This window comes from Pan paniscus, chromosome 2, assembly GCF_029289425.2.
Source record: "Pan paniscus chromosome 2, NHGRI_mPanPan1-v2.0_pri, whole genome shotgun sequence".
Lineage (NCBI taxonomy): Eukaryota > Metazoa > Chordata > Mammalia > Primates > Hominidae > Pan > Pan paniscus.
The window spans coordinates 189,406,518-189,434,219 of record NC_085926.1 but is presented as its reverse complement, the minus strand read 5'-3'; the positions used below and the strand labels follow the sequence as shown (position 1 = coordinate 189,434,219).

The window sequence follows — 27,702 nt, the reverse complement described above, 5'->3', positions numbered from 1 at the left end:
AGTGATAATGCAGTGATAGTATATATCCTTGATATAATGTGATCAGAATAGCGTTTGAACTCTGCGGTCTTCCTCCCAACAACCTATAACTCCAGTCTAATCATAAGAAAAACATCAGTCAAATACCAATTGAGAAACATTTTATAAAATACCTGACCACTAATTCTCAAAACTATTAAAGCCATAAAAACAAAGAAAGTCAGAGATATTGTCTTAGCCAAGAGGGACCTAAGAAATTAAGACCAAAAAAAATGTAGTATGTTATGCTGGATGAGGTTCTGCCAGACAAAAAATAAATTAGGTAAAAACTAAGAAAATCTGAATAAAGTATACATTTTAGTTAATAAAGTATCAATGTTGGTTAATTAATTATGACAAATGCACTATATCAATGTGATGTTAACAATAGAGGGCAGTGGATGTGGGATATATGGGAGCTCTCTGTAGTATCTTACAATGATTCTGTAAATCTTAAATTTTCTAAAATAATAAGGTTATGAGAGATAATCTAAGGTTCCCTTGAATATCTGTGAAAATGCAAATGCTTCCTAGAAGGAGCTTTCTTTTATCTCTTATCAGTCACTTCACTTTAGTACGCAGAGAAGAGTATGATCAAATTCTGCTACGAAATTTGTAGAAAAGAGATAAAAGAGATCGATGGCTCTTGAATCTAAATAGGTAAAAAAAAGTAGGTTGTTTGTGAGTGGTAGTGTAAGAAGGTAGATAAAAGAATATTTTTTAAGTTTATGTTCTTGTAATAGAAAAGATAGGTACTGCTAAATGCCAAGATGCTCTGGGATAGAGCAGAAAAAGCAGAATGATCCTTTCTGTATTATTTAGGTCAAGTCATTTGCTAGCTTTGGGTGTGTTTTCTCATACACTTAGTAAAGAAATTGAATTGTTACTCCTACAGGAGCATTCAGTCATTCATCACCTTCTATGATGCCATGAATATGGTTTTAGCATGGGCTAACTGGCAGATTAACAAAGAAGCAGAAAGTTTTAGTTAAATTAATTCATTTTTACTTTTATAATGTCAAATTCATAGTCAAAGAAAATCGCCTACTGCATATTTTTGTATGACACATTATTATCTATGTAAAAAAATAAAGGAACCAAATGAAATTTAGTGCCATCTCATTCATCTTTTGGTAATGAAAACTTTGCCTTTTAAATAGAAAATTTGCATTTGACCAGAAAGAGGGAATAAAAACTTGGCTTATTCCTTTGGCTTGGTTACACTTCACAAAAACAGACTCTTAACATAATAATATCTGTATGTCACAGATGCCAGCAATTATTTATAGCATAAAAGAATAGAAGCATATGTCTATTTAGATAAAGCACATAAAAAGTACAGTCTCTACTTCCTACTACTGATTGCCTCTTCATGAAATCTCTCAGATGTGACATCATCAAACTCATGTTGCATTGCCAAAATTCCATAAAAAGATACCCAATTTAAAAAATTGGCTCCTTTTAGATAAAAATAATGACAGCAAAGTTAATGGTACAGGGATGTTTTACTTAGTGTGGAAAGCATAATTAATGAAGGAATATATAAACTAACAAAAATATTTCAATAATAAAAATAATTATTTCAATCCATATACAGTTATTTTAGAGAAGTAGGATGCCTATTCAGAATTTAACCTATAATAAACAAAATGAACAAAAAAAGAAAAATAAACCCCATTTATAGCAATTTCATTTCCAATTTTTGTGACATTTGATGTTTTCACAGTAAGAGTCATTGTAACTGATGACAGAACACTTTGCACCTTTGACTGCTGCAACCAAAATAGATCTTGGAGATCATCAGTACAACCATTACATTTTGCAGTTGAGAAAATGAAACATGAACTAGCTAACCAGGACAAAAATTCCATACCATGAGATTCCCACTTCATTGCTACTTTACCTATAGAACCAAACACAGTAGTCAGTGGTGTGCTGGAGCAGACTCATCCTGGCTTATGGGAGCCAATTTTTAAATATTCAGGAAGTCTATGAGTCAGGTATTAAACCACTGGAAACCTGAAATTGGCAACAGTGGGAGTATTTATTCCACAGAAATAGGCAAATACTACATATATGGATTTTATTTATTTATTTATTTATTTATTTCTTCTTTTCTTCCTTTTTTTTCTTCGGGGATTTGTTTTCCCAACACAACACTGGTCCCAGCCCTCAAGTTGCAATTATATACAGTAGTTGCCAGTTTCATGTAAAAATAAACTTTATACTAAAGATAGGAATGTTGATATTTTTAAGTTTATACTTAGCATTTCTAGAAAAATGGTATATTGTACTCATTTGGGAAAAACTTAGAAATAATATTCTATATTTCTAAAGATGTGAACATATGTGAAATTTATATTGTATGTCTGACAGAGAATGTCAATCCACAGTACAGGAAATTGTCCTTACCAAATTAGAAATAGGCATAGCTATTTCACAAAAGCAGAGTTATTTTTATGGTAATCTTACAGGGATATGATGATTAGTTAACTGGATCAAAAAAATAATAGGCATAACCTGGAGAAGAGCATGAATAGGGTGGGAGGTGGTAAGAATCCAAAGGAAAAGTAAGATTCCCAAAGAAGCTTCAACCTGGTAACAGGAGTTCTCACTCCCACTGGCCAGCTGCTTTAAGTTCTTTGTGTCAACTTGTTGCTGTGGCTTTGTGAAAAACAAAATGTTGAGTCAATTCTTACTTGTATGACCTAACTTCTTAAAGAAACTGCTAATAGTTAAAGAAATGTTATGAAGGCTAAACCATATTAAGTTCTGTCAGAACATTCTTTACAGCTTGGGTGATAAAAATGAAATATTTCATTTTGATTAAGTATAATTTGAGACATTTAGGATATATTAAAATTACAAAAACCAATTCGCAGTTTGACATATAGGGTTGCAGTAGGATTTCTAATCTCAGAACTTTTGACATTTGGAATGGGATCATTCTTTGCTTCTTTGGGATGTGCGTGTGTGTGTGTGTGTGTGTGAGAGAGAGAGAGAGAGAGAGAGAGAGAGATTAGGAGGCGGAGAGCAGCCTGTGCCTCGTAGGATACTTAGCCTATCACTGGCCTCTACCCGCTTGAAGCCAGTAGCCACCCCCAACCCCAGTGGGCCAATCAAAAGTGATTTTCAACATTGCCAAACATTTCCTAGGGGACAAAATTGTTCCAGGTTTAGAATCACCCAATCAACAGTATAGAAAGAAGGTATGAACTCAAGAAACAGGTTTGGAAATCATGTTTTTAGTAATTGCTAAAGCCTGTTTAATGCTGTCTAAATAAGGGTGAAGATCTCCCAGGAAACACGTATAAAGTAGAAAAAAATTAAGGATCCAAAATCAGTGGATAAGGTACAACTCTTTCTATTAGAAATAACAGTTACCCAACTTGAAGTAAAGAAATAAGATAATTTATTGGACCTCAAGAAATGAGATCCTGAGCAAGATTTAAAAAGCAAAAAAAAAAAAAAAAAAAAAAAGTGTTGAGCCCATGAAGATGAAAGGACTGGCGTTAAGTGAATAAAGAAGCCCTGAAAAAAACAGTGTAACAAAAGCCAAGAAATTCTTTATCTTCTCTACCCTACTCTTACCCTGAGCCTCCCAGTCTTTGAGACTCAGTTCAACTCTCTTGTTTCCTTTGAAATCATTACTAATTCTCAGTCATTACCAGCATTCCTGTCTCTGGTTCCTTTTCTTGGAGATTATGCCAAATAAACTTGCAATGAAGTGTATTCTTTTAATATCATTTGTTGCTAACAAATAATTAGAATCTATTTGTTCATATCACATGGATTTACATATGCAGCTATAAGAGGTAAATATAAGCATATTTTCTCAAAGATTCATTATAAGAAATTTTCTTTGAATGAATGAAAGTTAGACACATGCAGTTTTGTAAGCACACATTGAGAATATATTTTTAAAACATGTTTCTTTTTTCCATTGGGCCCTATAAGGCCAAGAGAGAAATCCAGCAAGAAAAGGCAATAAAATGTAACCATCCTTTTTTTTTTTTTTTGAGACGGAGTTTTGCTTTTGTCGCCCAGGCTAGGGTGCAATGGTGCGATCTCGGCTCACTGCAACACTGCAACCTCTGCCTCACGGGTTCAGGCAGTTCTCCTGCCTCAGCTTCCCGAGTAGCTAGGATCACAGGCGTGCACCACCACGCCCGGCTAATTTTTGTATTTTTAGTAGAGACGGGGTTTCACCATGCTGGCCAGGCTGGTCTCAAAATTCCAACCTCAGGTAATCTGCCCTTCTTGGCCTCCCAAAGTGCTGGGATTACAGGCGTGAGCCACCACGACCAGCCAAGTATACTTTCTTTAAGATGCATCCTAAACTGTTTTCTTTCAGTGAATGGAAGAGTTTGATAGAAAAACACCTTTATTAGTAAACATAGAGAATATGTCATTACAATATGTTTTTTTCTCTACTGGTTCATATTACAAGGGTTTACATATGCACTTATAAAGGGCAAATTTCTTAAAAGTTCATAATAAGGGCTGGGCGCGGTGGCTCATGCCTGTAATCCCAGCACTTTGGGAGGCCGAGGCAGGCGGATCATGAGGTCAGGAGATTGAGACCATCCTGGCTAACACGGTGAAACCCTGTCTGTACTAAAAATACAAAAAATTAGCTGGGCATGGTGGTGGGCGCCTGTAGTCCTGGCTACTTGGGAGGCTGAGGCAGGAGAACGGCTTGAATCCGGGAGGTGGAGCTTGCAGTGAGCCGAGATTGAGCCATTGCACTCCAGCCTGGGCGACAGAGCGAGACTCCACCTCAAAAAAAAAAAAAAAAAAAAAAAAAAAAAAAATTCATAACAAGCTGTTTTCTTTCAGTGAATGGAGGGCTTTGATAGAAAAACACCTTTGCAAGCACATATTAACAATATGTTTTTAGAACATGTTTCTTTCCTTATTGGGCCTCACAAGGTCAAGTAGAGAAATTCAACAATAAAAGGCAAATGTAAGCATTTTTTTTTTATTGTCAAAATTCAGAAAGTATCATATAAATTTTTTACATGGATATATTGCATAATGATGATGTTTGGCATTGTAGTTTGCCCATAACCCAAATAGTGAACATTGTACACTATTTAAGTCCTCACCCCCATTCCCTCCTTCTCCTCTTTTGGAGTCCCCAGAATGTATTATTTTGCTCTATATGTCCATGTGAACCCATTATTTAGCTTTCACTTATAAGTGAAACCATGAAGCATTTTATTTTCTGTTTCCCAGTCATTTCACTTACTACCTCCATTCATGCTGTTGCAAAAGACATGATTTCATTCTTTTGTATGGCTGCTTAGTACTCCATGGTGTATACATACCACATTTTCCTTATCCAACCACCCATTGATGGACACAGGTTGATTCCATGACTTTGCTATTGTGAATAGCTCTGTGATAAATATATGATTGCAGGTATCTTTTTAATTTCTTCTTTTAACTTTTGTCAGTACATAGTAGGCATACATATTTATGAGGTACATGAGATATTTTGATACAGGCATTCAATGTGTAATAATCACATCAGGATAAATGGCTTAGCAATCACCTCAAGCATTTATCCTTCCTTTGTGTTACAAATAATCCAATTATACTCTTTTAGTTATTTTTAAATATACAGTAAATTATTGTTGATTGCAGTCACCATGCTGTGCTATCAAATACTAGATTTTATTCATTATATCTAACTACATTTTTGTATGCATTAACCATCTCCAATTGTCGCCCAACACCTCACTACTGTTCCCAGCCCCTGATAACCATTGTTCTACTCTGAATCTCCAGGAGTTCAATTGTTTTTAATTTTTAGCTCCCACAAATATGTGAGAACATGTGAAGATTTTCTTTCAGTGCCTGGCTTATTTCACTTAACATAATAACCTCCAGTTCTATCAGTGTTGTCAATAGATAACATCTCATTTGCAAATGAGAGGATCTCATTCTTTTTAATGGTTGAATAGTACTTCATTGTCTATATTACCACATTTTCTTTATCCATCCCTCTGTTGATGGATACTTAGGTTGATTGCAAATCTTGGCTACTCTGAATAGTGCTACAGCAAACATGGGAGTGCAGATATTTCTTCAATACACTGACTTCTCTCTCTTTGTTTTTTTTTTTTTTTTTTTTGGTATATACCTAGGAGTGGAATTGCTGGATCATATGGCAGTTCTTTTTTCATTTCCTTAAGGAACCTCCAAACTGTATTCCACAGTGGCTGTACTAATTTACATTCCCACCAGCAGTGTACAAGGGTTCCCTTTCCTCTACATCTTCACCAGCATTTGTTCTTGCCCATCTTTTAGATAAAAGCTGTTTTAACTGCAGTGAGACACTATCTCATTGTGGTTTTAATATACATTTCTCTGATGATCAATGATGTTGAGCACTTTTTAATATGCCAGTTTGTTATTTGCATGTCTTTTGAAAAATGTCTATTCAGATCTTTTGCACATTTTAAAATCAGATTATTAGATTTCTTCCCACAGAGTTAAGCTCTTCATATATATTCCGTTTATTAGTTCCTTGTAAGATGAATAGTTTGCAGATATTTTCTCCCATTCTGTGAGTTCCCTCTTCACTTTGTTTATTGTTTCCTTTACTGTGCAGAAATTTTTTAACTTAAGGTTTTCCTATTTGTCCATTATTGCTTTGGTTGCCTGTGCTTGTGGGGTATGACTCAAGAAATTTTTGCTCAGATCCGTGTCCTAGAGAGTTTCCCCCAATGTTTTCTTGTAGTAGTTTCATAGTTTGAAGTGTTAGATTTAAGTCTTTGAACAATTTTTGATTTTTGTATATGGTGAGAGATAGGGGTCTAGTTTCATTCTTCAGCATATGTATATTCAGTTTTCCCAGCACCATTTATTAAAGAGACTGTCTTTTCCCCAGTTTATATTCTTCATACTTTTGTCAAAAATGAGTTCACTGTAGGTGTTTGTATTTGTTTTTGGTTTCTCTGTTCTGTTCCACTGGTCTGTATGTGTCTGTTTTTATGCCAGTACCATGCTATTTGGGTTACTATAGCTCTGTAGTATAATTTGAAGTCAGGTAATGTGATTCCTCCAGCTTTGCTCTTTGTGCTCAGGAGAGCTTTGGTTATTCAGCATCTTTTCTAGTTCCATATAAATTTTAGGATTGCTTTTTCTATTTCTGTGAAGGATGTCATTGTTATTTTGATAAGGATTGCATCGAATCTGTAGATTCCTTTAGAAGTATGGACATTTAAAAATATTGGTTCTTCCAATCCATGAACATTGAATATCCTTCCATTTTTGTTTCCTCTTCAATTTTTTTCATCAACATTTTACAGTTTTCATTGCAGAGATCTTTCACTCCTTCGGTTATGTTAATTCCTAGGTATTTTATTTTTTCGATAGGTATTATAAATGGAGTTATTTTCTCGATTTCTATTTCAGATTGTTTGCTGCTGGCATGTATAAATACTACGATTTTCTTATGTTATTTTGTATCCTGAAATTTTACTGTTTATCAGTTCCAGTGGTTTTTTGGTGGGGTCTTTAGGTTTTTTTTCAAATATAAAAGATTATGTCACCTGCAAGCCAGGATAACTTGACTTCTTCTTTTCCAATTTCGATGCCTTTTATTTATTTCTCCTGTCTGATTGCTTTAGCTAGGCCTTCCAATAATACGTTGAATAACAGTGGTAAAAGTGGACATCATTTTACACTGTTCCACCTCATGTTCCAAATCTTAGAGGAAAAGCTTGCAGTTTTTCTGCATTCAGTATGATAGTATCTGTGAGTCTGTTGTATATGGCTTTTATTTTATTGAGTAATGGTCCTTTTACACAGTTTTTAGAATGTTTTTATCATGAAGGGATTGTGAATTTTATCAAATGCTTTTTCAGCATCAGTTGAACTAACCATAATGTTTTTGTCCTTTATTCTCTTGACATGATGTATCACATTGATTGATTTGTATATGTTGCTTCCCTGAGATAAATCCCACTTGGTTATAACGAACGATCTTTTTAATGTGATGTTCAGTTCAGTTTGCTAATATTTTGCTGAGAATTTTTGCATAAATGTTCATTGGGATATTGGCCTGAAGTTTTTTGTCTGTTTATTTGTTGCTGTTGCTGTTGTTGTAATGTGTCTTTGCATGGCTTGGTATCAGGGTAATACTAGCCTGGTAGAATGAGTTTGGAGACATTTATTTCTCCTCTTGTTTTTTGAATGGTTTCAGTAGGATTGGTATTAAATCTTCATTAAATGTTTGGTAAAGTTCAGCTGTGAAGCCATCAGGCCTTTGGCTTTTCTTTGCTGGAATACTTTTTATTACTGCTTAATTCTCATTACTACTTATTTCTCTGTTGATTTTTTTGATGTCTTTATGATTCAATCTTGGTAGGTTGTATGTGTCTATAACTTTATCCATTTCTTCTAGATTTTGCATTTTATTGGCATATACTTGCTCAGAGTAGCCTCTAACAATTCTTTGAATTTCTGTGGTATCAGTTGTAATGTCTCCTTTCTCATCTCTGATATTATTTATTCGGGTCTTATCTCTTTTTTTCTTAGTCTGACTAAAGGTTTGTCACTTTTGTTTGTCTTTTCAAGAAAAAACAACTTTTCATTGTTCTGATTTTTTGAATTTTGTTTCAATTTTATATATCTATCCTTGGGTTATTATTTTTTTCTTCTACTAATTTTGGTTTTAGTTTTCTCTTGTTTTTCTAATTCTTTAAGATGTATTATTAGTTGTTTATTTGTAGCACTTTCTCTACTTTATTGATGTAGGTGCTTATAGCTATAAACTTTCCTCCTAGTACTGCTTCTACTATACCCCATAGGTTTTGGTATGTTGTGTTTTCATTATCATTTGTTTCAAGAAATATTTAATTTCCTTCTTAATTTCTTCATTGACCCACTGGTCTTTGAGGAGTATATTACACAATTTCTGTTTTTTTTATGGTTTCCAAAATCCCTCTTGTAATTAATTTAAATTTTATTCCATTGTAGAGAGAAGATACTCGATATAATTTCAATTTTTTGAGCTTTTGAAGACTTGTTTTGTGGCCTATATGGTCTATCCTTGAGAATGATTCATGTGCTTAGGAGTAAAATGTGTATTGTGCAGCTGTTGAATGAAATGTTCTATTAGGGACATTTGGTCTACAGTGCCTTTTCAGTCCAAAGCATCTTTATTTATTTTGTCTGAATTATCTCTTCAATCCTGAAAGTTTGATGTTGAACTCTCCAGCTATTATTATATTGGGATCAAGCTCTCCCTTTAGCTCTAATAATAGTTGCTTTATAAATCTGGGTGCTCCAGTGCTAGGTGCATTTATATTTACAATAACTTATACCTTCTTGCTGAATTCACTCCATTATTATATAATGACTTCTTTGTGTCTTCCCTTTATTTTCAGTCTGTCTTGATAGGTGAGGTGTGTTTCCTTTAGGCTACAGAGTCTGAGGCTTTTTTTTTTAATCCATTCAGCCACTCTATGTCTTCTGAATAGATAGTCTATTTACATTCAATGTTATCATTTATAATTAAGGACTTACTTCTGCTATTTTGTTTTTTGTTTCCAGTTGTTTTGTGGTCTTGTCTTCCTTTTTTTCTTCCTCCTGTCTTCTTTTTAGTGAAGGTGATTTTCTCTAGTGGTATGTTTTAATTTCTTGCTTTTTCTTTTTTGTGAATCATTGTATGTTTTTTGATTTAAGGTTACCATGAGGTTTGCAAATAATATCTTATAACCTATTACTTTAAACTGATGACAACTTAACACTAATTGCATAATTATCTGGATTGCCCAGGCAGAGATTCTTGTCCTTTTCCCTTACTTTCTTTCAAACAAACAGAGTTTCTTTCTCTCTCTGTGCTGAGTCACCTGGAGCTGTGGGAGAAGTAAAACAGCACTGTTGTGGCCACCACCACTGGAACTGCTCTGGATCAATCCAGAAAGCAGCATGCTACTGGGTCTCCTCAAAGGCCTGTGGTAGCCACTGCGTGGCTACGCCCTATGTTTGATCAATGCCCTAAGGCTGTACAATCACCAGGTGGGGAAGCCAGATAGGGTGTGTTGTTTCCTTCAGGGCAGAAAGTTTTCTCCAGCCTTGGGTAAGTCCAGAGAGTCCATGTGGGACCCAAGGCTGGAGTCAGAAGCTCTAGGAATCTCCATGGTGCGCTCTTCTACTCTGGCTGATCTGGCACATAAGCAACAAAACAAAGTCCTTCTTATTCTCCTTTCCGCTTTCCACAAGCAGAGGAGTCTCTCCCCGTGGTCAACACTGCCTCAGGCCCACAGCAAATACCACCAGTGTATTAGTCCATTTTCACACTGCTGACAAAGACATATCCGAGACTGGGAAGAAAAAGAGGTTTCTTGGACCTACAGTTCCACATGGCTGGGGAGGCCTCAGAATCATGGTGGGAGGTGAAAGGCACTTCTTACATGGCAGTGGCAAGAGAAAATGAGGAAGAGGCAAAAGCAGAAACCCCTGATAAAACCATCAGATCTTGTGAGACTTATTCACTACCACAAGAGCAGTATGGGGGAAACTGCCCATGATTCAAATTGTCTCCCACCAGGTCCCTCCCACAACATGTAGAAATTATAGGAGTACAATTCAAGATGAGACTTGGGTAGGAACACTGAGCCAAACCATATCATTCCACTCCTGGCCCCTCCAAATCTCATGTCTTCACATTTCAAAACCAATCACGCTTTCCCAACAGTCCCCCAAAGTCTTAACTCACTTCAGCATTAACCCAAAAGTCCACAGTCCAAAGTCTCATCTGAGACAAGGCAGGTCCCTTCCACCTACATGCCTGTAAAATCAAAAGCAAGCTAGTTACTTCCTAGATACAATGGGGTTACAGGTATTGGGTAAATACCGTCATTCCAAATGGGGGAAATTGGCCAAAACAAAGAGGATACAGGGCCCATGCAAGTCTGAAATCCAGCAGGGCAGTCAAATTCTAAAGCTACAAAATGATCTCCTTTGACTCCATGTCTCATATCCAGATCACGCTGATGCAAGAGAGGTAGGTTCCCATAACCTTGGGCAGCTCCACCCCTGTGGCTTTGCAGAGTACAGCCTCCCTCCTGGCTGCTTTCACAAGCTGGCATTGAGTGTCTGTGGCTTTTCCAGGCACACAGTGCAAGCTGTCAGTGGATCCACCATTCTGGGGTCTGGAGGACAGTGGCCCTCTTCTCACAGCTCCACCAGGCAGTGCCTCAGTAGGGACTCTGTGTGGGGGCTCTGACCCCACATTTCCCTCCCACACTGCCCTAGCAGAGGTTCTCCATGAAAGCCCCACCCCTGCAGCAAACTTCTGCCTGGGCATCCAGTTGTTTCCAAACACCCTCTGAAATCTAGGTGGAGGTTCTCAAACCTCAATTCTTGACTTCTGTGCACCCTCACGCTCAACACTATGTGGAAGCTGCCAAGGTTTGGGGCTTACATCCCCTGAAACCATGGGTGGAGCTGTACCTTGGCCCCTTTTAGCAATGGCTGGGGCAGCTGGGATGCAGGGCACAAAGTCCCTGGGCTGCACACAGACAGCATGGGGACCCTGGGCCCAGCCCACAAAATCATTTTTTCCTCCTAAGCTTCCAGGTCTGTGATGGGAGGGGCTGTCATGAAGACCTATGACATGCCCTGGAGACATTTTTCCAATTGTTTTGGGGATTAACATTCAGCTCCTTGTTACTTATGCAAATTTCTGCAGCTGGCTTGAATTTCTCCTCAGAAAATGGGATTTTCTTTTCCATCACATTGTCAGGCTACACATTTTCCAAACTTTTATGCTGTTTCCCTTTTAAAATGTCATGCTTTTAACAGCACCCAAGTCACCTTTTGAATGCTTCGCCACTTAGAAATTTCTTCTGCCAGATACCCTAAATCATGTCTCTCACGTTCAAAGTTCCACAAATCTCTAGGGTGGGGGCAAAATGCAACCAGTCTCTTTGCTAAAACATAACAAGAGTCACCTTTGCTCTGATTCCCATCAAGTTCCTCATCTCCATCTGAGACCACCTCAGCCTGGACCTTATTGTTCTTATCACTATCAGCATTTTTGTCAAAGCCAATCAACAAGTCTTTAGGAGGTTCCAAACTTTCCCACATTTTTATGTCTTCTGAGCCCTCCAAACTGCTCCAACCTCTGCCTAATACCCAGTTCCAAAGTGGTTTCCACCTATTCAGGTATCTTTTCAGCAACACCCTGCTCTACTGGTACCAATTTACTGTAGTAGTCCATTTTCACACTGCTGATAAAGACAAACCTGAGACTAGGGAGAAGGAGGTTTAATTGGACTTACAGTTCCACATGGCTGGGGAGGCCTCAGAATCATGGCAGGAGGCAAAAGGCACTTCTTACATCGCAGCCACAAGAGAAAATGAAGATGCAAAAGTGGAAACCCCTGACAAACCCATGAGACTTATTCACTCCCATGAGAACAGTATGGAGGAAACAAAGCCCACCCCCAAGATTCAAGTTCTCTCCCACTGGGTCCCTCCTATAACACGTGTGAATTATGGGAGTACAATTCAAAATGAGATTTTGGTGAGGACACAGAGCTGAACCATATCAGCCAGCCTACCACCAACATTCACTCAAGGCCCAAGTGGTCTTCAGTCAGCTTTTTGTAAATGCTGCCAGGCCTGGGGCTTTATCTACAGGGCAGTGGGCTCCCCTGTGACATAACACAGGTCCAGAAATGCCATCCAAGAGGCAAAGTATAGAATTGTGGACCCCAAGACCCCATTTGGTGCTCTATCCCACTGTGGCCAAGCTGATACCTAAGCTGCAAGACGAAGTCCCTTTTACTCTTCTATCACTTTTTCTCAAGCAAAAGGAGTCTCTTCCCACAGCCAGCATAGCTGGGAATGCACTAGGTCACAGCTGAAGCGAGCACATCTCTGAATCTCACCCATGGCCCACAGTGAGTACTGCCTGGCTACCACTGCTGATTATTCAGGGCCCAAGGGCTCTTTAGTCAGCGGATGATGAATCCTGCCAGGGCTCAGTCTTTCCCTTCAAGGCAGCAGGTTCCCTTCTGGCCCAGGCTACATCTAGAAACGTCATCTAGGAGTGGGGTCCTGAAATCGGACCCTCACAACTCTGCTGGTGTTCTGTCCTACTCTGGCTAAGCCAGAATTCAAGTTGTAAAACAAAGACCTTTTTACTCTTCCCCCTCCTCTTCTCATGAGAAGGGAAGGAGTCTTTCCTGGAGCTGCAAGTTGTGCTGCCTGGAGTTGAGGAGGTGTGGTGCAAGCAATCCCTTGGCCGACCAAGCTGGTATCTCACTAGGTCACTTGCCCCTCAAGTCTGCTGGCTCTGAGCCCAGCACAGTACCAGGACATGCCCAGGAATTGCAGTCCTTGTGCCCTAGACCGCTTTTAAAGTTTATTTAGAATCCCAGAGCACTTTAGGCAACAATGGTGAGGCTTGCCACAACTCAGGTTCTGACTATGGGATGGACACTTCCCTTCTGGCTGGGTCTAAATAATCCCTCCATGGGCTCCAGCTGAGTTCTGCCTGGTGTTGCTTTCCACTGTGACAGGGCAGCCCTGATTTCTAGAGCAAAATCCCTTTATCACTGTGCTCTTCCTCTCCCAAGTGCACAGATTCTTTCTCTGTGACATGTGGCTGCTGCTGGGGAATGGAAGAGGGGTGACATTGGCAACTCAAGATTGTCTCTCCTATCCTCTTTGGTGTCTCCTTCAGTGATATCACATTAAAACCAGGTACTGTGATTACTCACCTGATTTATGGTTCTTATGAAGGTGATTTTGTGTGTGCGTGTGACTAGTTGTTCAGTTTAATATTCCTGCAGTCAGGTTGATTAGTGAAGGCTTCTATTTGGACATCTTGCTCTGCCTCCTCTTTCTGCAGGTGTCTTTTTGATATAATGATTTCTTTTCCTTTGGGTGTGTACCCAATAGTGGGATTGATGATGGGTGTGTACCCAATAGTGGGATTGATGATTTAATGATAGTTCTATTTTTAGTTCCTTGAGAAGTCTCCATCCAGTTTTCCACAGAGGTTGTACCAATTTACATTCCCACCAACAATGCATAAGCATTTCCTTTTCTCCATATCCTCACCAACAGCTGTTTTTTGCTTTTTGACATTTTAATAATAGCCATTCTGACTGGTGTGAGATGGTACTTCATTGTGGTTTGAACTTGCATTTCTCTGATGATTAGTGATGTTGAGCACTTTGTGTGGTCACTTGTATGTCTTCTTAGTGATTATACCCAATAAACTTGCAAATAAGTGTATTCTTTTAGTATTATTTGTTGCTATTTTATACTTCTTTTTCTAACTAGATTTTAATTTCCTCAAGAATAAGAACCTGTCATGCTGTAGTAGCCCTCTAGAGCCTTTTACTGGGCTCAGTGTAGTTAGAAAGTAAGATATTTCAGTATTAACTGTTGACTAGTTCCTTCTATTGCCATTTTTGAAGAGCATCATTTTAGTTGACATTAGTGAGTGATTATAGTGAAGCACACATAAGAAAGACAAAGATGCCACATATCAGCCCCAAGTCACTCTCTAACAATGCCCATTTCCATCATTGAGCAATGTGCTAATTACTACTCTTCTAAAAGGGAGGTAAATCTCATTTCTTTTTTTCTTCCATAAATCAAATTTAATTTCCTACTTTAATGTTCAAAGACATGCTTATAATTGTTTTCCTCTAACCTACTCTGTGTTTCCAATAAAAACGTGGTATGTTACTTAGAAAGACAGTACTAAATGAGGAAGGAAGAGACTTTTTTTCTAGTCTTTCATTACCACTCAATTTTACTGTGAAATTGCATGGAAATATTGCTCTCTCTGGTCCTCAGTTTCCCATTGTATAAAACAAGGTGGTTTGATGTGTAATTTTTTCCAGTCTTAATTGCATAAAGTTTAGTGATTTAGTCAAGTAAGTTATTCTGCTTAATGTTTGACTACAGCCTCTGAGAAGTCAGATGCATTGCAGAAGATAACAATACATACGTATATATTTTGATGATTAGAAAAAACTAATTTAGTAAAAGCACCCAATAAGTATGCGGCTTTATAGTAAGTTAGAGCAATCAACGACATCGTCTCCCTTTTTTCCTGCAAACAAATCTAGTTCATCTTGGCAATAAGATAGATGTGGATAGACCTATGAATACTATTGCAACTAATTCTGCTTCCAGGTACCTTGAGAGAATGCTGAGGTTAGCAAGACAGTGAGGTGGGCAATACATTGCTTTTTGAACAAATGGATATATTTCACTTTCTATCACAAAACTGCCTACTAAGTGAGTCCCTTGAGCATAACTCAGCATCTATGAAATGTTATGTAATCTTTGCATTTTATCACTTTAATTTCAATAATTCTCCATATTTTACTTCTTTTACAGACAGCCAAGCTTTGTCATCATAATGCCCTGTTAAAAAAATCAGCCCTTCCTCTCAGATGGTTACCTATTAGATGTGTCTTTTGCTATAAACAGGAACACCTTGCACGTATACTTTATGCCACCTTTCAAATGAGAAAGGAAAAGAGAATTTCTAGAATTTTCATTGTGCTGGATTCCTAGAAATTAGAGTGTGAATAATGGCCACTGAGTTTCATGTGCAAGTTATTTATATTTTTAAGGTATGTATAAATGTCTGAAAGCCTCACATTCATAAAATGCAGAAACACTTTCATGCATTTCCAACTATTTAATGTGTAATAACAATATAAAGAATTTAAAAATGGAAATTTGTCTAGTCTAATGCCATCTGTTTATAAATTTTTTTGCAGGTAGCATTTCCTTTCAGCCTTTGCTCATGAGCAGACATAATTTACGAAGCTGAAGTCAGTGTAGAGATATAATTTTACATTTGGCTTTTCTACATTGCATATTAGGAAACTTTTTTTATTCTGCCTCATAGTCATTACAATGTGAAATGGCAGCTTAACATTCTGTTTCTCATGCTCAAACTCAAGCCAAATGGTACTCTTACACCATTTCTTGTATACGGGCCATGATTTTTGGCCTCAGAACCTTTGCATGTGTCATTTCTGAGTCTTACAATCTAGGCCCATCTCCACATGTCCAAATTCTACTAATTTTTGAAGTTTAAGTTCTACAAGTAAGACTTCAGTGAATGTTTTCTGATGGCCTTTTTTGTACCCTATAAATAAATATAAATATTATTTATTAATTAGAAAAAAGAGGGGCTGGGTGCAGTGGCTCTTGCCTATAATCCCAGCACTTTGGGAGGCCGAGGTGGGTGAATCATCCAGCCTGGCCAACATGGCGAAACCCCGTCTCTACTAAAAATACAAAAAATAGCCAGGCATGGTGGTGGGTGCCTGTAATCCCAGCTTCTCAGGAGGCTGAGGCAGGAGAATCACTTGAACCCGGGAGGCGGAGGTTGCAGTGAGCCGAGATCGCGCCATTGCATTCCAGCCTGGGCAAAAGAGAGAGACTCTATCTCAAAAACAAAAAAGCAACAAAAAACAAAAAAACAAAAACAAAAACAAACAAACAAACAAAAAAACCAAGGAAATAAGAGAAAGGAAGAAAGAATAAACCCAGTTTAAGTTTCCCATTTTTTAAAATTTTATTCTAGTGTTCTTCCTCTTCTACCATACTGATTACCACCCTCACATAAATACAATCAATAAGTATTGAAAAAATCCAGATAATGACTTATAATAACAAAAATTAATTTATTTTTAAAATCCTCAACAATAACAATAGGTTTGTTAATAAATCCATAAGTTGTGTTGATTCACCTGGTATCAGGGATAGGGAATTTGGACTGTCATCTCAGGAGAAAATTCTGCCTAGGACAGAAGGTTGTTATTTTTCAGGACCATAACCTATACCCTTCTCTAAGTGTTCTTGAAAGAAGTCAAAACACTGAAGATACATTTGACCCTAGAGTAGACCAAGCCAGATAACTGTATTAATGAGGTGAGTAAATATTACATTTATCACTGCTGCTTAGTAAACAAGGGATACAAAGGCTTGTCTGAGCTCCAGATTTTGGGGAGCAGGTATCTGAAGAAGAGTATTTCTAAACTTTGATTATTCTGTAGAAGAAAAGCCAACAGTCCTATAACCCATTAGGTTTCACATGTGATTTTCACATCTCTCCAGTTCATTCTTACAACACCTAGTAAGAAAGAAGGGGTTTCTTATTCCCAATTTACAGATTAGAAAAAATGAGGCTCAGATAACCTTAGAGAGACTTGTACAGCAGCTTTGCAAACAGAGTTCTTCTTCTGACCAAATTCTCACACTTTTTCCCACAATGTAATATTGCTCTAGAAAAATGTCTTCATATAATTGCAATTTAAAGTGTTTATATTTACCAAGGATCTATATAAAATACAACACACACACACACACACACACACACACACACATATATGCACAAAATTTTAACTAGTTTTTTTTCCTCTACTCTGTCTCTCCCAGTTATGTCCTCAGGGAAATCTCATGAAAAAGCTGCTCATCTTTCATATAACATCCACCCCTTCTTCCCATATTCTAAACCAATTTTCTTTTTCTGGGGACAGTAAAATCTGTTGGGCACAACAACTTCCAATGAGTGCTATACTTTCTTCCAGGTGTGAATTACTTTCAGTGAGAGCTATAGCTCTTTCTAGGCACTGCCACTTTTGCTTGGTCCACGTCTGCTTCTTGAGATCCCCGTATCCATTGCATAAAGTAGCTGTTTCCACTACATTCTGCCATGTTCCAGCCACCCTTGTACACTATGTTCACTAACCCCACAGTCTCCACTAGGCCCTGTAAGCCAGTATCATTGAATGTTTTTGTTCAAGTCCTGGAAATTTCACTGGATAGAGTTATGTAATTATTTCTCTTACCCTTTTTATATTTTATTCAGTTAGCAGTATGTCAAATTATCAAAGCAATAATACCCTATACCTTAACTAACCTACAGAAATTTCACTGAAAATAATTATCTTATTTATTACTTATTTGCTTCCTCTCTCAGAGCCAGGAACAAGTTTATGACAGACCTCTTTGCTGTGACAATTAAAACCTCATTGATCAAACAGTCCTGACTCATTCCTTATCTCTTCTCTTAGACATTTGCTCCAAACTCCTCAGTTTCCCAGGCAGATATCTGAAAGCCTTACCCCCTCATGGTTTACATATTAATTGATCTAAACTATGGCATTACAATGAACAATTAATGGGCTGTAAAAAAAGAGAATTCACTTGGCCTCGACTTGCAGAAAATTCTCTTTAAAGTGACACAAATTTAATGCTTTAAGATTACATTTCCTTTTTTCTACAGATCAAATTTCACTAGTTGGTTCTGCAGTAAATATATTTGCCTAATCTTAATAATGTAAACATTGCTGAATTGTATTTTTTCAAGTTGTAAGCAAAGCACAGAAGTATCAAATCTGGGCCGGGCACAGTGGCTTACACCTGTAATCCCAGCACTTTAGGAGGCCGAGGCGGGTGGATCACCTGAGGTCAGGAGTTCGGGACCAGCCTGGTGAACACATAGTGAAACCCCGTCTCTACTAAAAAGTACAAAAATTAGCTGGGCATGGTGGCACACACCTGTAGTCCCAGCTACTTGGGAAGGTGAGGCAGGAAGATCGCCTGAACCCAGGAGGTGGAGGTCGCAGTGAGCCGAGATCGCGCCATTGCACTCCAGCCTGAGTGACAGAGCAAGACTCCATCTCTAAAAAAAAAGTCTCAAATCTATAAACCATGGAAATGTTAAAGTGTTTAAAATGATAAAACTCTTATGAACTAGGAGATAGGAGAGAAGGAGAGATAGGAGTAAGTTTGTATTATACAAGAGCAAACACTACATCTTTTGTTTTTGGAATCATCTACTACTGCTGAACACTGATGGATCAAGAATTTGAGAAAATTATGTTTATTTCTCAAACTTATGGGCAATGGAGTGAGTAGTTGTAGGTACACACCAGAAAAACGCAAATCAGAGAACGTAAAGTAAGTCACCTCTTGCAGTGGATCTGCAATGAGGAGGTGGAGTGGGAGACTTACTATTGATTTTATGCTCTGCCTGCCATCTTATGAGAATATTTTAGGGATCAAGTCCTTACGTTTGCTTTAATAGACTTTAATAAACTTCTTTTTAATTTTCTTATGGAATTCACCTATTCTAAGTGATACCCTTGAACTACAGGTTAAGGAGCATCAGCCTATTTTCACACAGAGCAGGGATCCCCAGAAGTTTCTCTCACTCCGTGTCTCTGACAGGCAAGAAACCAAGAAAGATCAGCCACTTGTTCTCATGACGATGCCTAAAGATCAGAAACTAAACCTTTTTTTTTCTTTTTTTTTAGACAGAGTCTCACTCTGTCACCCAGGCTGGAGTGCAGTGCTGCAATCTCAGCTCACTGCAACCTCCGCCTCCTGGGTTCAAGAGATTCTCCTGCTTTAGCCTTCCGAGTAGCTGGGGTGCACAGCACCACATCCAGCTAATTTTTGTATTTTTAGCAGATACAGGGTTTCACCATGTTGGTCACGCTGGTCTTGAACTCCTGACCTCAGGTGATCCACTGTCTCTCAAAGTGCTGGGATTACAGGCGTCAGCCACCGTGCCCAGCTTAAACCCTTATCTTACCCTGACTTCTCTACCATCACCTCCTCTTTCTCCTTACCCATGCTATTTGCCAGAGCTCAAAACCAGGTCCAGTGATGGCCTCTTGTGATTCCTAAGCAGTACAGTTACTCAGTTAATTATAAACACACTTTCATAAAATGCGTAGCTAAATCCCATGCTCTCCACAAAGAAAATTTTGTAATGCAGCTAAGTAGAAACACAACACAAGCTTGGTGAAGAAACATGGAAATGCCACATATGAAGAAAGAGTGCTGCCTTCAGTCATTTTCTGGTGACTGGTGACTGTGCTGTCTGACAACTTACCTATGCTCTGCTTCATCACTTGGGGGAATGCCGTGCACCTGTCCAGCCCTTTGGAGCCACTATATTCATGTTAGTAAAAAGTATACAAAAGAAAATTTGCTCTCTTCCAAAATTATAAGGCAAGTGTTTGTTAACTAACCAGTAGCCATACAATTTTTATATCATAACATCTAGGAAGCCCTAAAAAAAAGCATTTGAAGACAGAGAAACTATAAATACATGATCAAAAATGGTCAACTGAATCACCATAGAAATGAAGGGCTTTTTTCCTAAGATCACACAAAATGAGTATGGAAAGAAAAGCTATGAGTTACTTGTGCATCACACCTTTACCATCCTCTTTGAAGGTAGAACTATAAAAATATTGTTTCTGTATCCAAATTACAATCCATACGTGATGACTATTAAAAATAGGATATTTTGTGTATCACAAATACTGTCATCAGCTGTTTTTTTTAAGTCTGTAATGAATGTTATTTTTCCTTGTGGAAAGAATTTTCTAAATTATCTGGATCATCTCAAGCTTATAAAGTGGCAAACTGTTCTTGTCCTTCATGTCTTTCATCCTCTGAAGTAATTCTCTAAGCAGTTAGAAAGCATTTGGGCACACTGCTGATTTGCAGCCTGCCAAGATTTTTTTTTATATGACCATAAACACTAAATTTTGGATGGCTATATCGTGCATGGTACTGATTCTAAGATAGCAAGGGATTAAGTGAATTTCAAAACTTCAGCTCACCAGAAGAAACCCAGAGATTTTATCTACCCATGTGTTTAAACTGCACAGTCATTAAAAAAAAAAAAATGGTACTGTAGCTCCAAGCCTGGACGTGATCCCTGATCATCTTTGACATTTTCAAAAACAGAAAATTATTTGGCTTTATTTTAAATGTCACCCCTCTGCAGGTGAGGAATGTATTCATTCAAGAGAGTGCAGGAGGGAACAAACTGTGCTGATGCTTACTGTCTACAGAACGTTTAATAGACTCGACCACATTCTTGTGAAATAGAATTTGGGTATTTGCTGAATCATATAGAGGCAATGATCAAAAGGAAAGCTCTTACTTACTCTTCAGAAGCAGTGGGGTGTAGAGGGAAGTTTCCTGGTTTAAGAGGTAGAATGTAGGATTTGAGTCCCAACTTCATCAGTCACTAGCTCTGAGTCTTTGGACAAGTCAACTACTCCCATAGGCCTCTGTTCCCACTTCTGTAAAAGGAAAGTTAGCACTAGCTCTTTGGTCACTTCAAAAGCCTTTTATTTCTCAGAAAGTCAGGAATGCCTTATTCTCAGTCTCCCCATTTGTAAAATAGAGCAAAAATTTCATGCCCTGATAATCTCTTAAGCTATTAGAATATAGATGTGAACCCACTTTCAAAATAAAAAGCTACTAACTTTAAGATGTTAGTTTTATTTATCCATATATTTCAAAACAATAATATATTGTTATATATTATATATATATAATATATAGTCTCTAAAAATAGAGACTATTGCCTCTATTTTTCTGAAATATTTATCATTTTATTCTAACCAAGTAATAAATTAAGAAATTTGGCTATACCCTAATTTGTTTGAATTGGTTGGGCTATTTCTTATTTATTCACTCTATGGACATCTTATCTCTCAGGAACTGATACAGATTTTTTTTTCTGGACAAGAACATGAATAGGTGAGTCTTTGGACCAGTCACCCTCTAGTCTATATTGAAAGCCTGCAGTATAGCCAATGATATAAAGGGAAAATGGCCAGATATAATTACAGTCATCAGAGTCAATACCTTTTCTTTTCCCTTTGGAGCAGTATCATACTATTGTCATCCAAGAAATGCAGTGACATTTCATTTCCAGAGGAAAGAAACCTCACAGCAATTCTGAAGCAATTTCATGCTTTCTTATGTAGAGCTCTTCATTGTACTGTCCTTCTTCCATTGTTTATGGTTATAAATTTGAGACTATCTAAAAGGACTTCTAGACTGACTATTATTTGTGAAGATATCTCCCCTGTCATTCCTTTAGCTGCACAAAATCCTTCCCTACAATCTCTACTGCTACCCTTATCAAACTGAATTTGTCACTATTCACTTTCTTGCCCTTTACTTTCCTACTTCTGCTCATGCTGTTCCTCCGGTTGGGCATCCTTTCCCCTAGTCGAACGTGGCAAAATCTCCATCCTTCAGAGTCTACTGAAATGCCAACTACTGATACAGACTTGCTTGACATTCTTGAAGGCTTGAATGTTTCCATCTCCTGGAATCCCCTAGCCTTATTTCCATATCTCGTTCAAGATACTTATCACATGTGCTCTTATTGTTTATCTACCATTCTTCTCTACCTTTTTGGATCAAAGTCCTTTGAAGGGGGGGATGTGATCATCCCAGTGTTTCCCAAAGGACTCATATGTAATAATTAATGTTAATGTTACATGAGTGGGTACAGATTATTATATTTAAATGCTACCCATGGTCTCAGGCTACTAGTAAAACCAAGGACTCATTACATGAACAACTGACTCTTGTTAGTTTTCAGTCCCCAATCTCTAAAGGAAATTCAGTCCCCAGTGGACAGAGTCCTTTTCACCTAAATATTCATCTCTGTGCTAGCTGTCATGCCTTCCTTCTTTGCATGTCCATATCTTAGCCATCCTTAAAAAGCCAGACTAAGTGCTCCTCAAGATGCCATCCCTAAATCATAGGATTTCATTTTACCCTTCTTTGAACTTCGATTAGCACTTTGTATGACTTATTTCCCCAACAATAGAGTTAACTTCACCTCCACTACCACCACCAACTCTTCTTCCCTAACCCCGGGCCACGCTTTCACCTCTCCAAATCCTACAAACACACACACAATATCTAGCCTCTCTGAGGGCAAAAACCAAGTGTATTTAATCTCTACAGTTCTTATATTATCTAATACGCTAACAAGTATACAGTGGTGTATCACTAAACATTTTCAAAAGCACACCAATTGTAGAGGTCAAATTCAATGGACTTCCAGAGTTTGCTTTTTAATTGCTCTATCATGATGGTGCAGTCTGGTATTATTTGACAAAAATAGCGATAAAGCATAGGGGCTCCAGTATTCTGACCCAGACCCTTATTAGATGTGTAGTTATATCTTAGTTTCAATATTCTCAACAGTAGAATGTAAATACAGTCAGCCCTCCATATTCATGGGTTCCACATCTGTAGATTCAATCAATGACAGAAAAAACATATTTGAAATAAAAAAGGATTGCGTTTGTCCTGAACATATACAGACTTTTTTCTTGTTATTATTCCCCAAACAATACCGTATAAAAATCACTTATATAGCATTCACATTGTATTAGATATTATAAGTAATCTAGAGATAATTTAAAGTACCCAGAGTATGTGTGTAAGTTATATACAAATGTTATACTATTTTATAGAAACGACTTGAGTATCGTGGATTTTGGTATTTGTGGGGGCTCCTGGAACCAATCCCCTTATGGGTACACAGAAAGGACTGTCATAGTCAAAGCTGGCTACATAATCTGCAGAGCTGGTGGAAAATGCAAATACAGGGCCCCGGGAATAAAGGAAAAACTGGTCAGTCTCCTCTTCCCAAAGGCTTTCCACTCAACCCATTATGAGTGGGTGAAGTATTGCATCCTAAAAGAATTAAGACACTGGAATGAATTTTGTATCTGGATTAGAGGAGGGTAAGAGGCTCTTTCTAACTTATCTGCCCAATGCTCTATGGGCAGAGAGTAATGGTAGAATGTTGACCCTGAAGCAACCAGGCTACCTCCCTGGACAAAAGGTGGTAGTGGACATAAAGGAAAGGGCAGGGTGCCTAGAACCTGTCTCAGGGAGGTGAGATGAGGGAAGCAGGATAGTACATGTGCCCAGGGTCTAATCTCACACACACGCTCCTTTGTCCTATCAGACTTAGCTTACAAAACACAAATTCAAATATAAAATTATTAAGACTTTCAAGACAGCAAACAACTGTAGAACATTAAACCCCAAGTGCAGGGTCTCCTGAGTATAGGGCTTTGCGCAACTGCAGTGGTTGCAGGCCCATGAAGCCACACTAAAAATAGTAACAAATTTCTTGCATTGATGGAAAGCCTACATTTGCATGCACTGAATAGCAAAAAGACAAAGTTTTAAGATTTAATTTGCTGTTTATACAGAAACATTGGAAATGAGAGTATGAATATGGAGCTACCTACAATATGAACATTCCCCTTTTTTTCTTTCTGGAACCCCTATTCCAAAAAAAAAAAAAAATAGAAGAAGAAGAAAGAAAGAAAAGAAGAATACAAGAAAGAAAGTGAACAATAAGCAAATTCCATTTTTTGCTTAACTAGGAGATTTAAAAATCCACAAATTCAGATCTATAGTCTAAAGCATCTAAAACTGACTTCAGCCCCATGGGACACAGTGGCACAGGGAACAGTGGTGCATTATAGAGAGGGCAAGTTTCCAGAAGGATGAAAAGCAGCAGCAAGTCAGAACAAAATGTGCATTCCCTGGAGGTCAAGAGCCTTTGGGAAAGGAAATTTGGAGAGCTGAGTGTTTTGAGAAGAGATAAGATGAAATAGCCTAAGATTGGAAAAAACCTACACGTGGGGTAAAATGGCAGGAAAAAAGTCAAAATGTGAGTTAAGCCTTTATAAATTCAGAAAGATCCACAAAAATACAGCTTCTGCTGGTGAGAGGATCAGCTGTGTCCCTTCGACAAGAACTGTGTTCCTTTGTTGAATTAACCAACAAGAGACCTGGGGAACCTGGAACAGGAAGAAGTCCTTCTAAGCCCAGATTGGTTGAGAGAAATTGAGGAGGCATATCTTCACAAAGAAACAAATAGTGGAGCGCTGTTTGAAGAAAACAGGTGGTACTGGTTGCAGCAGAGGAGAGAGTGTTTGAGAGAAAAATCCTGGAGGACTACAATACACTTGCTTCTCAATTACCCCTTCCCAGACCTTTGCAGGAAACACAAAAGGAATATTTAACACATTCAACCGAATATTATAAGATGATCTGACACAGCCTTGATAAAAGAAACTATAAGATGGTAAAAAGAAATTTGAAGAAAAAAAAAGAAACTATAAGAAAGGAAGGTGAAAACAGAGAAACATAACTTACTGTCAGAAAAAGAAGATGTACCAGAAGTATACTGTCATGTAATATGTGAAAATTATAACCAAAAATGTAATATTAAGTTTAAAATTTAATAAAGCAATCATGGCTACAGAAAATAATCACAAAATTGAAATACAGGAATTCAGGGAAAGAGGTGACACACGGGTGGAGGTAAAATATGAGCTGACAAGTCACAAGAAGCACAAAGGAGAATGGATATTGGGAAAAATTTAGTAAAATAATTCAGAATATAAATAAATTTAAATAAAGGCATTGAATTAAAACATTTAGTGAAAAACGATAGACATGGAACGGAATGAACATGGAATAAAGAAACTAAGTAGAGTGAAAATGACAGCTATAGAAGTTTGGCAAAGCAGATCAAATATAAACATAAAGTAATTTCTGAAGAAAAAAGTGATAAAAAGAGAAAATATTTAAAAATATAACTGAAGGAAATTTGTTCTGATATAAGAAGACTTAAATTTACATTTTGAAAGAGAATATCATGTGGCAGGGAGAAGTAACTCAGATCAGTCAACATAGAGCTTTTTCCAAAAAAGTTACTAGACTTTAAACAAATTATCATTTTTGGGCAGTCAGGAAAAAGTTCAAGTCATAATAAAATGAAAAAACCTGTTAGCCTCAGATTACTCCACGGCAACATTCAATGGCAGAAGATGATGAAAAAATCTATTATTTAAGGAAATAAGCTATAACCTAAGGAATTTCTATCAAGCCAACCTGAATTCCAAGTATAAAAGAGACAGATTAACAGCTGATCCCAGGAGCCTTTCTGAGAGAAAACAAAAAAAGCAACTGGAAGACAAACTTTAGCCAATAAATAGATAACTAGGGCAATGTAAAATGAGTGGCAATAAAAGAAGCTATTTGATTGTAAAACAAAGACATTTTTGAAAATATTAGGAGTAGATGGCAAGATAGAATATAAATAACATAAATGCTGATGATCTAGAAAAAAATACAATTAATATAAATGAGAGGAGGAAGGTGGAAATGAAGCTAGAAGTTAGAATAAAGCTGGAAGATGGCCAGTAGTAACTGGGACCAAAAGATAATATCTAAGGGTCAAGTAAAGTAATAGAATAGGCATATTTTACACTACAAAGATAAATATTAAGAAAGTAAATTGTGTTGACTGAAATTGGGTGAGAGGAGAAACCACACAAACTTTAGCAGATACTTTGTGGGGACTTAGAGAACTATTAAAATTTAAGAACTATTAAGAATTGGATCAAATCACACTAAAATAGAAGAGTTTCATTTACTTCTTGAAATCCAAAAGAGATCAATATTGAAAATCTAAATAACATAATCAAAAAGGCATCTGATTGATATATCTTAAATTACGTGCCTTGATGATAAAGAATAAATACTTAGTTATCCTTAGTTTTTCAGGTCAGATTCAAGAAAACTCATGAGACAAACAAAAAATGTCAACAAATTCTCCAAAATGAAAACAGTACTGAAGATATTTTCTAATATCAGTATAATAATACTGGAAAATAACAAGAAACAAAATAATTCTTCTTTAAAGCATCAGCTGATATGGTTTGGTAACCAAACCTCATCTCGAGTTGTAATCCCCATAATACTTCATGGGAGGGACACAGTGGGAGGTAATTGAATCATGGGGGTGGTTTCCTTCATGCTGTTCTCATGATAGTGAGTTCTCAAGAGATCTGATGGTTTTATGTGTGTGGCATTTCCCCCGCTGGCACTCATTCTCTCTCCTGCTGCCCTGTGAAGAGGTGCCTTCTTCCATGACTGTAAGTTTCCTGAGGCCTCCCCAGACATGAGGAACTGTGAGTCAGTTAAACCTCTTATCTTTATAAATTACCCAGTCTCAGGTATTTCTTCATAGCTGCATGAGAATGGACTAATACACCAGTGATATGGTCTGGCTCTGTCCCCAACCAAAACTTATCTTGAATTGCAATCCGAATTATAATCTCCACGTATTGGGGGAGGGACCTTGTGGAAGCTGATTAAATATAGATATACAATCATGTCATCTACAAACAGGGACAATTTGACTTCCTCTTTTCCTAATTGAATACCCTTTATTTCCTTCTCCTGCCTAATTGCCCCGGCCAGAACTTCCAACACCGTGTTGAATAGGAGTGGTGAGAGAGGGCATCCCTGTCTTGTGCCAGTTTTCAAAGGGAATGCTTCCAGTTTTTGCCCATTCAGTATGATATTGGCTGTGGGTTTGTCATAGATAGCTCTTATTATTTTGAGATACATCCCATCGATACCTAATTTATTGAGAGTTTTTAGCATGAAGGGTTGTTGAATTTTGTCAAAGGCCTTTTCTGCATCTATTGAGATAATCATGTGGTTTTTGTCTTTGGTTCTGTTTATATGCTGGATTACATTTATTGATTTGCGTATATTGAACCAGCCTTGCATCCCAGGGATAAAGCCCACTTGATCATGGTGGATAAGCTTTTTGATGTGCTGCTGGATTTGGTTTGCCAGTATTTTACTGAGGAATTTTGCATCAATGTTTATCAAGGATATTGGTCTAAAATTCTCTTTTTTGGTTGTGTCTCTGCCTGGCTTTGGTATCAGGATGACATGATTGTATATCTAGAAAACCCCCTTGTCTCAGCCCAAAATCTCCTTAAGCTGATA

General features: G+C 37.5%; 1 long non-coding RNA gene across 19 annotated transcripts in view; it reads right to left on the bottom strand.

Annotated features, from left to right (window-relative positions):
• LOC106634637 (uncharacterized) overlaps positions 1 to 27,702 on the bottom strand; it is a 176,845-nt gene that overhangs the window by 107,595 nt on the left and 41,548 nt on the right. Inside the window, exon 2 of one of the 19 annotated variants that reach the window (XR_010111711.1) lies at positions 21,000 to 21,137. The exons of the other annotated variants lie outside the window; for them this stretch is intronic. This is a non-coding gene — a long non-coding RNA (uncharacterized LOC106634637). The remainder of the gene's footprint in view (positions 1 to 20,999; positions 21,138 to 27,702) is intronic. 19 annotated transcript variants of the gene reach the window in all.